Genomic DNA, 13,190 nt, shown 5'->3' with positions numbered 1-13,190 from the left:
ATAAATAAACAAAAAAGGAAAGAACCTTTGCTAGAAATGTAGCAGCATTACAAATATTATTTGTCTTCACCAGTTTAACAATCAAAAGAAATATCAAAAGGTTGGGATAAATAAACAATTCACAATACTAAGATCTGCCTGCCCCATATTACATCTGGGGCATCTGTCATCTTCCCTAACCCCCCATGCATACAACTTTGCGGGAGTATAATAAAGATCAAACAATGTCTTGAAATGCTGAGCCCTCAGATTCGTAGAGCGAAATAAATTTTTGTTCAAATATAAAGCCATATACAAATCAACATCAGGGTTCCCTAATTTTGATGCCAGGGCGTATTCTATTTTCTCCAGATCATCTTGAATTTCACCCAATAAGGACATATAAATAGCTTTAATTTTCTGACCCCCTTTCACCAACATATCGAGCACGGGGGATTCTACCATAGGTGACATCCTTGGTCTTAATGCCTTCAGTTTACATACTAATTGAACATAAGTTATGTTCAATAAGCAGTAACTTCTATAAACCAACGAATATATACAGAAATAGGTGACTATGACAATTTCAGAATTTCTTTGTTTCTTTTTTCTTGCCACTTTCTGTGCACATATCTAGCTGCTGCATGCTGCACAATGCACTTCCTTTTAGCATGCTCCTTTTGTGAACGGGTTTCTAATAGAAACAAATTTCTCAATCCATTAAGACTTAAATGCAAAGAGATAAAGCACTGGGAGGTGTTTCATCACAAAGTATGTTATGGCACAATTTCTCTCCTGTCTGCATATTCTAATTATAGAATATGGTTTTTAACATTGCACTCATTAAGCATACTTTAAGCTTGAATTGATCCCCCAAGCACACTGAACTTTAGTATCTAGAATAATTTATGTTTAAACGTTCTCCATTTAATAAACACAATTCTTTCAGGGCAGAAAAATTGACATATGTGCTTGTAAATATTGAGATCATTTCATTACATGTTCAATGCAGAGAAAGTTGCAACGTTTCCTGACGAAGGCAACCTGCAGAAACTCGCATAGTTCTCATCTACCGCCGACCCTCCTTTCAGTCCAAGAACCATCTGGACTGTGTTCTAAATACATGATAAAGTGCTCTACTACATATAAAACGGTACTGCATTGTATGAACTTTTTAAACATATGATCATGTTAAAAATGTGATACATTGTTTGACGCATTGAAGATTTTAATGAAATAGAAACATTTTTTATACCAAAAAACAATAAAATATCATGAAAATTAAAAAAAGATTTTTGATAATATCTATGCACAATGTTCTATGACTGATTACATGGTGTCCTGTTAGATTATTGTTTTTTTTAATGTTGTACACTTGTATCTAGCTTGTTTCTTTCCCCCTTCATGTTGTCTTCCCTACAGCTAGCAAATGCATTTGTTGCATGTAGGGGTCCCCATTTTTTCCAAATCATACATAATACAGCTCTAGATTTGGAAATTCAAACCCGCCTTGAGCATATGTCTTAGTGAGCATATCCCATTTTAATCTTGGATGCTTGCCTCCCCATGTCAGACGTATCAGCTCCTTCTTTAGTGCCGTAAAAAAATGTTTACTTGGTAGTATGGAATATTCATAAATAGATATAGTAGTTTAAGGTGAATTACCATTTTAATAAGGGACGTCCTTCCTGCAATCGACAGGGGCAGAGATATCCAGCTCATTATCCATTTAGTTATCGAGTCCAGTGTTGTGCCATAATTAAGCCTCATTAATTTCACCCGGTCCGCTCTTATATGTATACCCAAGTATTTTATATCAGTCTCACACCAGGTGATCGGATACTCTTTGGGCATGCTTTGGTAGCTGATGTCAAAGGGTATATCTGTGACTTTCCCCAGTTTATGTGTACACCCGACATTTCCTCAAAGACAATATACTCTCTCATTACCGGGTTCAAATTTTGCTCCAGGTCTACGATATATAGAGTAACATCGTCTGCGTACAGAGATATTAATACCTGATGCATAGGATTTTGTAAAGCTCTATCTCGATGATGTTGTCTGAGTTTGGATGCTAAGGACTCAATGGCCAGAGCAAATAGTAAGGGAGATAGGGGGCAACCTTGTCTCATCCATCTAGTTATCGAGAAGGGCGATGAGCTTTGTCCATTGAACTATTCTAGCAGTTTGGGAGAAGTATAATAGTTTCATCCATGAAAGGAATCCTATTAGCATTCCCATACGTTGCAGTATCCCTAGTATATAATCCCATTCTACTGAATCAAACGCTTTTGTGGTGTCTAAGAAGACCGCCACTGCAGCTATTTCGGGATCAATATCTTGCATTATGGAGAACAAAATTCAAAGATTATGGGATCTGGCACTCCTTGGGATAAACCCTGCTTGATCCGGTAGCACTAATTTCTCCATTAATAAGGCTAGTCTATTCGCTGACACTTTTGCTAGTATCTTAGAGTCATTATTAATGAGAGACGATGGCCTATAAGAGTTGCATTGATTTGCTGCCTTTCCAGGTTTTAAAATCGAGGTTATCAAGGCTTCTCTCATAGTGCAGGGCAGTAGCCCAGTTTCGTATGCCTCTTCATACAAGTTTTTCAATATAGGCACTAGCTGAACTATATATGTTTTATAAAAATCAATCGGGATGCCATCTAACCCGGGTGCTTTGCCTGATCTCATTTTCATGATTGACTTTCGTATTTCATCCTCCTCAAATGGTGCGGCCAGAAATTCTCGCTGCGAGTCCCCCAGCCATCCCAAAGCTACATCATTTAAATATGCATGTAGGTCAATATCCGAGTGTCTTTTACTCTTATATAGGTTAGCGTTGTGTCCTTTGAGCGTTCTTAGAATTGTGTCACTTCCTCTATGAGTAGTATTTTCAGGGTCTGGGAACTGTAAGACATAGTTGGAGAAACGCGGTCTCTTAATTGTATCTGCCAGCACTTTTCTGGGTCTCTCACCTTCCCCATATTGTCGAGCTCTAAAATATTTTCCTCGAAATAGGCCTTCCCTGTCAGCAGTTTCCTTGTATTCTGTTAGATTATCTCTCATCTCCTTCTGTACTCCACCCTTTACTCCTTTAGTTAACTCAGGTTCTAATTTTTTCAAATCTACCTCTAGTGTGTGCAGTGTATGTAGGATGTCTCTCAGGACTCTCGATCCTCTGGCGATACAAAAACCTCAGACAGTAACTTTAAAGGCCTCCCATACCGTAGTCATTTGGGGCACTGTGCCTATATTTCGTTGGATAAAATCGGATATTTCTTGGCCTAGTTCTGCCTGAAACACTGCATCCAGCAATATGGTTGGCATATAGGGTGTAATATGTGTTGGCGGGGTAAGTGTCATATGGACTGTGGTATGATCTGAAAATGTTATGGCTCTACTGCCTTTGTAATCCAGGGGCCTATTCCTTTAGACACCACCCAGTAGTCTAGCCTAGACCGAGACGAATGATATGCCGAGTAGTGTGTTCCTTCCTTTCCCCTGGGGTGTAGGTGTCTCCAAACATCTAGCAAGTTATTGTTAGCCAGTATAGTGGATATCATTTTCTGTGTTTTCAGTCATATTATTAGTCCACTTCTAACTAATATGTTTAATCTGATACTATCACAAGGGCTCTTTCCTTCGATATGGAAGCAGGCATGCATACTACCTCTTTTAGGAAAAGCGCATTTGGACATAACAGATCCAGTGAACTACCGTCCTATTGCAAGGCTCCCACTTCCTGCAACACTTTTTGAGAAACTGTTAAATACTGAGCTCTCCACCTTCATTGCAGAGAATCAAATCTTGGATCAGAGTCAGTTTGGTTTCAGAGCGGGTCATAGTACCGAGACTGCTCTAATAAAAACTACTGAGGAAATCCGTAAGACTCTAGATGGTGGAGGGTCGTTATCCTCGACCTGTCCACGGCATTTGATACCGTGGACCATACGCTTTTGGTCGAACGCTTAAAAACATAGGGATAGGAGGAAGGGCCCTCTGCCTTTTAACCTCATTCCTTTCGGATCAAACTGAATCTGTGCAATTGAGCAATTTTAAATCTGCACCTTTTATTTTGCCATGCGGGGTGCCTCAGGGGTCCTCTTTAAGCCCTATGCTTTTTAATAGTTATGTTTCCGAATTAGCATCCTTGATTTAGAATCTCTGATTTAATTCCCTCCTCCTATGCCGACGACACTCAGTTGGTTATTTCAGCAGTAGACAAGGACATCAACTACCCTATCAAACTTCATGACTGTATGGTCACCCTGAGCAACTGGATGGGTAGGCACTGCCTGAAGCTGAACTCAGGAAAAACTGAGGTAGTGTTATTTGGAAACCTTTCCCCTCAGTGGTCACCAGTTTAGTGGCCAGACACACTAGGCCCGACTCCTACACCAGTAGCCAAGTCAAAGAATTTGGGGGTCATCATAGATGATAAACTCAACATGAAGTCCCAAGTTTCTAAGGTGGTCTCCTCCTCCTTCCTCACTATCAGAATTGTACGTAAAATCCTGCCTTTTATCCCCATAAATACAAGAAAAACAGTACTGACCTCTCTTGTCTTATCCAAATTGGATTACTGCAATGGGTTGTATATTAACTTACAATCCAATTTACTTGGAAAGGTTGCAGGCAGTACAAAACGCCACGGCTAGACTGGTCTTGGATGTTCCTAAATGCCAGTCTATCAGAGCAGGCATTCGGGAATTGCACTGGCTACCAGTTGGTCAGCGGATCAAATTTAAGGCTCTTTGCACTGCATACAAGGCAATGCATAGAGAAGGACCACGATTTCTGTTGGATCTTTTTAGCTGGTATTCTCCCAACAGATCGCTTCGTTCAGCAACCTACCAGATGCCCACTCCTAGAATCAAAAGGACTAACTGGGGGGAAAGTAGTTTCAGCTACAACACGATAAAGGAATGGAACGCCCTTCCACTCTCCCTCAGGAAGACTTCATCCCTACTTGAGTTCAGGAAACTGCTCAAGACATGTCCTTTTTAGAAATTAGCGTTTCCTGACACAGCATGGCAGACCGCAAGCGCCTAGACACCTCCGGGTAGTAGTGCGCATAATAAATTGTTATAACATAACATAACATAACATAGTTCAGTAAAGAATTCGGGTTTATCTATATTAGGCCCGTAACAGCAAAACCAATGTAATAGAGTTCGAACATAATTACCCCCATAGTATTGAAATTGTCCACAGCTGGTCTCGGGTTTCTCCTAATGGGACAAATGTTTTTTTTTTCTTGATTAATATTGTTGTCCCTCTTGAGTAGGTAGATTAAAAAGAAAATGTTGTGTATGCAGCCCATTTACTTGCGGAGGGTGGAGTGATACGTGGGTCTAGATGTGTCTCCTGTAACATCGCTATTTGAATATTATGGCATTCCAAGTAGCCTAGAATTTGTCTACGCTTGCGCAGCTCATTCAATCACCTAACGTTCCATGTCAGTAATTGTACTTCTTGTGTCTGGGTATTTTTCATCATGTCATAAGTTTTTGGGGTCCATAGCTAGACAGCTTTCCCTCCTTCAAATCTATATCCATTGCTGCATCGGTATTTATGACATTGTATGCTGTCCGCAATTGTGTACTCATCTTAACTGTTATGAACGCGTTATGATTAACATCTGTTCCCCATCCCTCCCCCACCCACATCAGCGCCCCAACATTGCTGGAATCACACTCTCTCCCTCCAACCCAATACCTCAATACCAAAAACAACAACATGTTCATCTAAAAAATCTGGGGAATTCCATCCAGGGCGTGCTGGGGGCTAACACGAATTACATTTCTCCAACAGTTAGTAAGTCTCCTGTACAGAGCATAGCTTGGGAGAGGGGAAAGGGGTGTTCAATGCCAGTTATTTAGCATGGCCACATATATCACTTATCTGTTGACCATAGTCTATGATGGCCTCACTGTCTACTTCCAGCGGAATCTGCGTACGCCGTCCAGAGTCTCCCTCAAATGTATTCCGGGTGAGCATACAAATGCATCTTCTTAGGCCAGTCTTTGGTCTTTGCTGCACAGTGGCAGGCAGCAGCAGCAGCAGCAGTGGTTGTGCAGGTCATTCCGATGTTGGTGATGACGTTTGCGAGTGTGAGGCTTTTTATCGCCTTCGTCTATCTGTTCCTAAAAAATTCTTCCTCCTGTTGCGTTTGGACAAAGTAGTGTTGTTTTCCTAGGTGCATGACTCGCAGGCTTGCCGTGTACATCATTGCATAGTCAATCTTTGCTTCCCTCAATATTTTCTTCACTTGAGTGAATTTTCTACGCGCTTCTTGCACTGCGATGGTGAAGTCCGGGTATATTGCAAAGTCTTGCCCATCATAATTTAGATTTCCATTTCCCCTTGCTAGTCGCAGTATTACATCTCTATCGCAAAAGTTCTGCAATCTCGCAATGATTGGGCGTGGTGGTGCCCCTGGCAGCGGCTTAGGGCCCAATGATCGATGGGCTCTTTCCACCACCATAAGCGGAGAAAAAGATTCCACGCCAAACACTGTATGCAACATGCTCTCACTGAAGTCTTCCATTCGCCCAGTATTGGCGCTTTCCGGTATTCCTACGATTCGTATGTTGTTTCGCAGGGATTGCGCTTCCAAGTCATAATTTTTAGCAGCGATCACCTTAAGCATCTTGTCCATCTGCGCCTCGTGCTTGTATACTCCATTTGCTTTATCCTCCTTGTCAGAGATTTGACACTCCGCTTCCGTAATCCGAGCGTCATGCTTGTCTATTTGAAGGACTACCAAGTCCATTCTGCTATTCATTGAATCCATTTTATTTTCTATTGAGGTAAGGCTTTGTTGCATAGCTAACAATAGAGTTTTCAAATCATCTTCCTGGGTAGGCGTTGAATCGTGTGGAGGTGGCATGTCTGTGTGCTCATTTTCCTCCGGTTGCGAGCGGGTTATCTTCTTAGCTTCAAAATTAATTTTTGCTTACTTGCTATCAGTTTTTCCCATTGTCTTGGATAATGTACACTTTTATCGCTTGGTGTCTATTTGCACTGTATTCGTTGCTCAGCACAGTCTGCGTTTCGGGTTTACCCGGCAAGATTTTCTTGAAAGGGACATTGCAGGTTGAAGCCCTGTGTATAGCTTCCAGCGATAAACTTGTATTGATACACTTCACTGCAGTCAATATGGCCTCAACGGATTGGGTTAGTGCGCTAAAAGTGTCCCACTCTCTCAATCTTTCAAGTGTCTTGCCACACTGCTGGAGGCTTGATACTGCACCAAGTTCTTGTGGGCAAGCTCAGCCCCAGCCAGCCGCCATTTTGTAGCTACGCCGCTGTGTTAGCCGCAATCGCAGAAAAACACAATATCTTCATGTGTGGCTATATTAGGTAGAGTTGCTCGCTCCGCACAATCAGAGAATCAGCGGTACGTGCAGCGTGCACCTCTGCCCTCCGCTACTTGCACTGCAATGTCCTTGCGGTCTGTTTGCCCCCTTACTTGTATGGTGTGCTCTTCATATAGAGGGCATGTTATTGCCATGATCGGCGGGACAGGCCAGTGCTCCTCTCTTCTTTGTCGTCTATTCTCAGTCGGCGCCGCAATATCTCCCCGAGGTCTCTGAAGCGGTGCCTCAGTCTCTGCAGGGCCTAAGGGAAATCCAGAAGCCATGGTCTTCCCTGACTTCCCATACGGAAGATGGCGCAGGCAGGCTAGGATCGAGTCTCCGCCCCCTCTGTTGAGCGGCGCAGCAGCAGTTCGTCTAGGCCGATTTTTGTTTTGTAGTCTAGCCCAATCGCCACCGAGGAGTATCCTTTCTAAACTCCCAAGTCACTGGATGGAAATTATAGGTTTTAAGGGCAGGATTATGTTGCATATTTCACCGAGCCGTCGGAGCCTCACTAGTGTGCGGCCAGTCCGTTCGCGCGCCACCCAACCCCCCCCGGCTTTTTAAAAATATAACGCATATTTAAATATTTTTATATTTTACAATTGTTAATTTGGGATTATTCGTTTGTTTGTCATTTATGGCTAAACATTTAGGAATGGTAGTAAAAAGTTACAAAAATATATTAAATATTAATTGTAAATGCATTTTTAAATTTTTTAATTTCAAATTATGTATTTATCGGCTTGTAGCTTTGGTTCATGTGTTTTTAGTTTAAAATGTATTTAAGTTCTATAGCAAAAAAATGTGTATGAGCATTGAGTATTGATTTTTTACAAAATGTTTAGTTTGTATTACCTTGTTTGAGATTTTTTTATTGAAGTGGGTTTTGTAAATATCACCTCTGTAGCACCGCCAAGCATATATAACGAGTTTCCTTACTGCCACAAGTTTCATGGCGGTGCAACCGCCATGAAAACTGTGGCTGTGAGGAAACAAAGGGGGCCCTATAGGCCTGTTGCCTCACGCTATGTGGATGCACACAGGGGGGCACAACATGTGCCCCCTGTGTGTATGCACACCAGTATCTGCATGGCATGGACTGCAGCAGTCCATGCCGTGCAGGTACTGCCTTTGATGTTCCCATTGTGGTTCCTATTTCATAGCTACTGCACTGGGAGCATCAAAGAACCGCCTGCCACACAAGAGAAAACTCCTGACGGTGCAGGAGCATGGTGGTCCTGCACAGCAAAACTCATAATTAGGCATGGACGGTAAATTCCGTTCCGCTCGCCGTATTTGGGTCATTTCGCATTCCACGGAGAACGTGGCATTGCCCAAAAGTCTGCGTTCCGTGGCTTTGTGGAATTTTTTGCTTGTTCGCGTTCTCAAAATGCTTATTTGCGAGATATTTCCCCCCGAGCACGCAAACAGCGTTCTCAAACAGGAAAATAGCTTTGCGAACAAGCAATTCCATAGGTTCGCGGAATTTCTGCGTGCTCGTGGAGATTTTGTACCGTTTCGGGGAGGTTTGCGGAGCACGACTACGCAAATTCCGCCCACCCCTACTCATAATGAGGCCCTCAGATTGGAGTGGGAATAGTAAATGTCACCTGTTTAGTATCCAACACCTTCCCCAAATTGGTTTAGATTAGAGTGGGAATAGTAAATGTCACCCCTTTAATGTACAACACCTTCCCCCAATTAGTTTAAATTGGAGTGGGAATAGTAAATTTCACCCCCTTAGTGTCTAAAATTATTTATGTTGGAGTGTGAGTATTTAAATATATCATTTGTTCTTGAAATCTTTTATTTTATCATTATTTGTATGTAGTAGAAATACATTGTATTATTTGATTAGTATGTTTGGTGATTAAAAATATAATAACAAAATATGTGGTTGTATGTTTGGATCCAATAATGTTACTAATGAAATTTTTGGTATAATAAAGACATGTCACACGTTTATCTCAATTTATTTGTTTTCAAAGTTAATTTATTGTATATTTTTACATTTTTAAACATATATATTTCAGCTTAAAAAAGAAACATTTATATAAAGGTAAGTAAATAAAAGATTTTTTATTCTTATAAAACAACATTATATGTATATATGTATGTACATTTTCAACTTTTATTTTACATTGTTTAATTTTTTTTAACATTTCTTACATTGTTTTATACACATGTTTTCAATATCAATTTAACATACCTTTCTTCAGTCTATATTAAGTTATTGAATATATTTTATACTATGATTTAATTTATATTTTATCATTTTTTTACATTTCTATCACTTTTTAACATTTTATCACAAAATGTTTAACATGTTTTACATGTTTAATAATTGTTTACAATTTGTAATGGAATTATTCAACATTTCGTTAACATTTCCCATTAATTTCTATGTGGAGATAGCTTTTTTTTTTGGTTTCATTTTTTTCTTACCACTAACTTCTATTTTGTAATCTATTTGTGTTATTTTTAGTCTATTTTCCAGTAACCAGGTTGGGGTAAGGTGCTGCTGCTCATCGGAACAGGTAAGTCCTTTTTAAGGATTTTGAAAGGGTATTGAGGGTGGAGGAGTAGGGGGTTTAGAGGGGAGGTTTTTTAATTTAGTTATAGTGTTGTTCGCAGGTTCTTGGTATATTTAGATGCATTAGTGTTATTTGTTTCACTAGTTTTGGGAGTTTTTACACTATTTTATTACTGTTATGTTAAATTGTGTTATGTTACTTTTATTTTGATGATTAACTGTTATGTGTATGTATTTTGGAAAATGTAATGTGTTTTGCGGTGGGTTTTTAAAATTACTTTACAGATTTACTTTACAGACTTTCCTAGACCGTTTCTTTTTTAAAACACTTTTTGGGAGTTTTTATGGTTCCTAGGTACTTTGGATTGCTTCAAGAGATTGCTTTCTGGATTTGTTTGACTTCTGCATTTATGTTTGTGCTCATTTGACAATATTTTTCCCATTTTTGGAGGGTTACTATTTTTTATTACATGGATACAGAGAAACATCTGCAGCTATACACTTAGGGAGATATTTACAAAAAAGTCATGCCGCTCAGCCCCTCGAGGCTGCGCTGCGTTGTGCGACATGGAGCGAGCAGGAGAGCGCTATATCTTGAGAGATATGGCTCTCTCCTCCCCTTTACCATGCACACACCTTAGCGCCATAGCGCTAGGGTGTGTGCATGAGTCTTGCATAGGTTTTGTACAGGAAGGGTACCCTTCTTGTACAAAATACTATGTCTAGACACAATGAAAAACTTTTCCTACTTTGTATGTGTGCTGCACAGTGCAGCACGCATGCAATAAAAGCAATAAAAGTCCAAATTAAATCATAATCACCTGAAACCTTCATGTATTGATACAATGTCCAAATTGAACTGAGGCAATACATGGTATTTAAATGAAAACAAAATGATACAATATATAAGACAACCCTGGTAGCAGTATGGTAATACATCAGTTGACAAGTAACTTATTAAAATCACTTTTCGTAAAATAGGACTACGGAGAACTGGGCCACGCTTCATTATGAGGAAAAGAGTTCTCCTTCTAACCGACCACATTAAAGCCCAGAAATTTAGCAAACAAAGGGTGAGGATCAGATCTTAATATCTGAAGGGTGGTACAGAGACTGTGTGTGCCCAATTGTCCGCAAGTAGGTGCTAGCCAAGTAGAATGTAGATGTATATAGGCAAGGCAAACAAATAAAACATATGCAGAAGTTACCTTTGAACAATTGCAACATGGGCAGGATGGAGTATCCAGCGCCGGCCATTTGCAAGTGAAGGATTTCAGAGCTAATGAACCAACTCTGAATTGAAGAAAATACAACTTCCTGTCCAACGGGACAATGATAAGATCCCAGAATTGCTTCAGAACACAAGTGATCCTAAAATCAAGTAATTGCTCTGACTAGTGGCACTAGTTGCTTTATGGGTCTCAATTTTTATTGTTCATGACCAATACTGTTTGTTTAGGAACTCTTTAGAGGGATTGTAGTCACTAGTGACCCTGGGCGTAGTGGGTGTAGCAGCGCTACGCAGAGGTCCACGGAGTCGCAAACAAACTCTGTGGAACTCCTTGGAGCTCCGCTACGTCACCCACCTCCACCCCCATATTAACAAGTAACTAAACATTAATTAAAAATACATTTAAAACCACTTATCTCTGTACTGCGGCGTCTCCGGGTTGCAGTCGTCCTCTTCCACGCCCTATCGGTAATCCTAGTGAAAACTGCACATGGGCGTGCACCCGCGCATGCACATTTATCGCTAGAATAGTGGGGGTGGATGCGAGGGCTGGCCAACTCCGCTCCGCTGCGGAGTGTGAAGAGATTTGCCTTCTCTGCATTCTCCGCGGAATGCGGAGCAGGCAAATCTCCGCACACTCCGCGCTCGGGGCAGATATCTCCGCCGCGGCCTAGTCACTAGACAGAGGGTGCCAAAGGTTAGACAGGACCAAAGAAAAGAGCTTCTTGATAGTAGAAAGCCAGATACTTATATTTGGTTGGCTACCTCTGTCACAGGGACATAGGTTAGTGCTATAATAGTGCTTAATTTCAAAGGCAAATTGGCTGTTTGTAAAATATTTTACACTTTTGAAGGTGTCTGCATATACTTTGATTGAAATGATAATAACATCCTTGTATGTCTGTGTAGGATACACTTTTTGAATGGTTTGAATCATGGCTTGCTCAAAGTCTATGATTATTCTTGGTGGTAGTAGTTATTTGTTTTATGTTTGATATGTCTTAGAAGGTTGTAGTAAGTGCTGCTTTGTTTGTGTTTTCATATTCACCATTTATGGTGTATATCCGAGTGAATGATTTGGACACATTTTGAAGGTCCTATCCATCATCCACATTTCACATTGGCTAGGTTTTAGTAGGTTATCTGCTTTAGAGAATATTAGTATTCGTTTTTTATTATTTAGGTTGTCATGCAAAAGGAAGATTCCTCATTATGTGTAATTGTTAAATGTTCAGGTATGTATATGTTTTGGTATCTTCTAAGGACAGGTGGGGTATTGCCGGTGGCTTTTTCAGTTCATGTAACTAAACTTTTTTAAGTTGAGACAGGTTGACCTGTTAGGTTTTTGGGGACTTTAGGTACTATGAGGCTGATTATGATGGCGGTCCGTCGGACCACCGGCCACTATTGCCGCTGTCAGGAGACCGCCTACAAGCATGCGGGTGGTGTATTTCGATGCAACTACTGAATTGGCGGTCGGGATTTGGCGGCCATATAAAGTGCCCCAGCAAATGCGCCTCTGTGCAGCACCTCCAATGCCCAGGGGCCCTGTTTGGTGACCCTTTGTACCGTTGCCAACAACCTTTACATGGCAGGTTTCCCACCACAAAAAGGCTGCTGGAAAGTGATATTGTAATGCCTCGGCACTGATGCCCTTCCTTGATGCTCCTCCGACTGCTTCTCTGTTGGGATCTATGATCCTGGTGGGGGCGGCGATGCTGCGTCCAACAGCTGTGGTTCTGATCGCCAGTATCGTGATACAGCGGCCGGGCCAAAGGGCTTTTGGCAGTCTGACAACCACCAATGGGTTGTCAGCAGTTTGACTGCCCGCATCGCAATGAAGCCCTATAACTTTAAGGATTTTGGTTGTGGGTTCCTGGGATCTAGTGCTTGCCTCTCTTATATCCTGCAATATCTCCCTTAATTCTATTTCTGTCATATTAGGGGATTGGTTGTGCTCTCTTATATGAATTACAACATCTTCTTTTGTAGTTGCCCTCTGATAGCATTAATTAGAAGAATAATTCCAGTTTATATTTTCTATTGATGCACATTCTTGGCTGTAAGTATAGCC

Source organism: Triturus cristatus, chromosome 1_2 (assembly GCF_964204655.1).
Source record: "Triturus cristatus chromosome 1_2, aTriCri1.1, whole genome shotgun sequence".
Taxonomy (NCBI): domain Eukaryota; kingdom Metazoa; phylum Chordata; class Amphibia; order Caudata; family Salamandridae; genus Triturus; species Triturus cristatus.
This window is presented reverse-complemented; position numbering follows the sequence as displayed.